A 2,013-nucleotide genomic window follows, 5' to 3' on the forward strand; every position below is an offset into this window, starting at 1 on the left:
AAAAAAAAAAAAAAAAAAGTCTTTCCTGTTCCTGTCCATGCTCGAGCTATTAAATCTTTTCCTTCATATATAGGACAAGGTCTTAACTTGAATAGGAAAGAGATATGTTACCCCTTGACCTTTCAGAAACTTTATGATCTCTCCAGAAATATAGAAATAAGAGAAGGCTCCTTCTTCCTGTTCACGTGTTAAGGTCTCCTCTAGTTTATTATCACTTGATTTATGAGTAGAACTATCTAAGGATGATACTCGCTTTGATTTTTTTTCCATATTCATCAATATTTCCATTTGGTAGATCTTTTCTTCTTATGAGATTTAGAGAATTCATCTGGAAGTCTATTAAATCCTTCTTCAGTATCTCCATTTAGCTTTTCTTTCATTTTAGGTATTTTTTTTTTTCCTTTTTTGGCCTTGGGAGCATCCAGATCATCTGTAACACCATTTTCTCTTGTTTTTGATTTCTCATCCGAGTCTATAATGGTGCTTTGACTTCCTTCTGTCGCTCCAGCACTGTGTAATGTGTTTTCAGTTTATCTTGTTTAAATCTTCACAACAACCCTATAAGGGAAGTACAGGTCTATAATCCCTTATCCAAAATTGCGATATCCATAGCGCTCTTAGTGATAAGGTCAGAGGGGTAGATTCCGCTTCCTAAGGCTATACAAAATAAGTCTCATTCTTTTGTTGAATATCAGCCTTCAAATACTGCCACCTTAGCCGCTTCAGCTGATTTCTTTTTTCCAGGTCAAATGTCTCCAGTAAAAATTTTATCTGTGCATTTTCCAGCATCTTGTGATCCTCTGAGTGTTTCAGGAATTTTTTCCTTTGCCCCCCTTTTTATTTTTGGAGGGCAGGGGGGTAGGAGGAGGAAAGATGCCACAACTCCTCTACAGGCTCCTTGAGGTCAGGGACCAGACCATTTCTTACTTAGTTTAAGCTCCTTGGTACTCAGTAAAGGGTATGGTACAAATTAAGGTCAACAAATGCCTTTTGCCTCTCCTTCTTCTGGCTCTCAGACTCCTCCGAGGGTATTTCTAGCTCCATAATGTCCCTCCATGGAGTTTCCCAGGCATTACTGGCCACCACTGCCTCCCTCCGGGCACAGGGGCCACAACCACCTGCAGTCAGCGACAGCGTAGAAGGAAGCCGGGACTAATGCTTTATTCAAATGATACCGATATTGAAAATGATGAACCATTCTGATGAAAAATGATCAACTTTCTGCATGAAACCTCATTTTACATTGATTTTATGGCCAAAACATAAGCTTCTGAAATGAATATATCATAATACTTAAGTTATTTATTTATTTATTTTGAGATGGAGTCTTACTCTGGCTCGAGGGCAGTGGCGCGATCTTGGCTCACTGCAATCTCCGCCTCCTGGGTTCAGGCGGTTCTCCTGCCTCAGCCTCCTGTGTAGCTGGGATTACAGGTGTGTGCCACCAGGCCGAGCTAATTTTTGTGTTTTTAGTAGAGACAGGGTTTCACCATACTGGTCAGGCTGGTCTCACTCCTGACGTTGTGATCCGCCTGCCTTGGGCTCCCAAAGTGCTGGAATTACAGGTGTGAGACACCATGACTCGCCACTTTATTTCTTATTATGGGAATTTGTATTCTCGTATTTTGAATTCATACTTTTTAGCCCTGTGTGAATCCGTGTGTACAATCATCACAGGCTACAAAAAATCCTTAGGGAATTTTGGATTTAAGTGTGTTGTTGCTCTTGGAATTATTAGACAGGGTTCTCCATTCTCAGTTCTAATAGAAATGAAATCTCTAGTTTTATCTCCTAAAATGGCATTTCAAATCAGATATGATGTGTATCCAAATTTATTTCCATATTTTATCCATTATTTCTGTTTTTCTAACAAAATAAAAGAGGATAAACTAGCTTGAAAGTAAGCATACACTGATTCTATTTTACAAGAAAATAAAATTTCATCAGGAATAAATGAATCCTAAGAAATGAAATAATTTTTTATATCTTTTTTTTTTTTTTTTTTTGAGACGG

General features: G+C 38.4%; 1 protein-coding gene and 1 pseudogene across 1 annotated transcript in view; both read right to left on the reverse strand.

The window, feature by feature from the left end:
- LOC105523935 overlaps positions 1 to 1,073 on the reverse strand; it is a 4,053-nt pseudogene extending 2,980 nt beyond the window's left edge.
- GPR149 (G protein-coupled receptor 149) overlaps positions 1 to 2,013 on the reverse strand; it is a 94,833-nt gene that overhangs the window by 22,806 nt on the left and 70,014 nt on the right. The gene's annotated exons all lie outside the window — the stretch shown is intronic.

The sequence above is a fragment of the Colobus angolensis genome, unplaced genomic scaffold, assembly GCF_000951035.1.
Source record: "Colobus angolensis palliatus isolate OR3802 unplaced genomic scaffold, Cang.pa_1.0 Scaffold48, whole genome shotgun sequence".
Lineage (NCBI taxonomy): Eukaryota > Metazoa > Chordata > Mammalia > Primates > Cercopithecidae > Colobus > Colobus angolensis.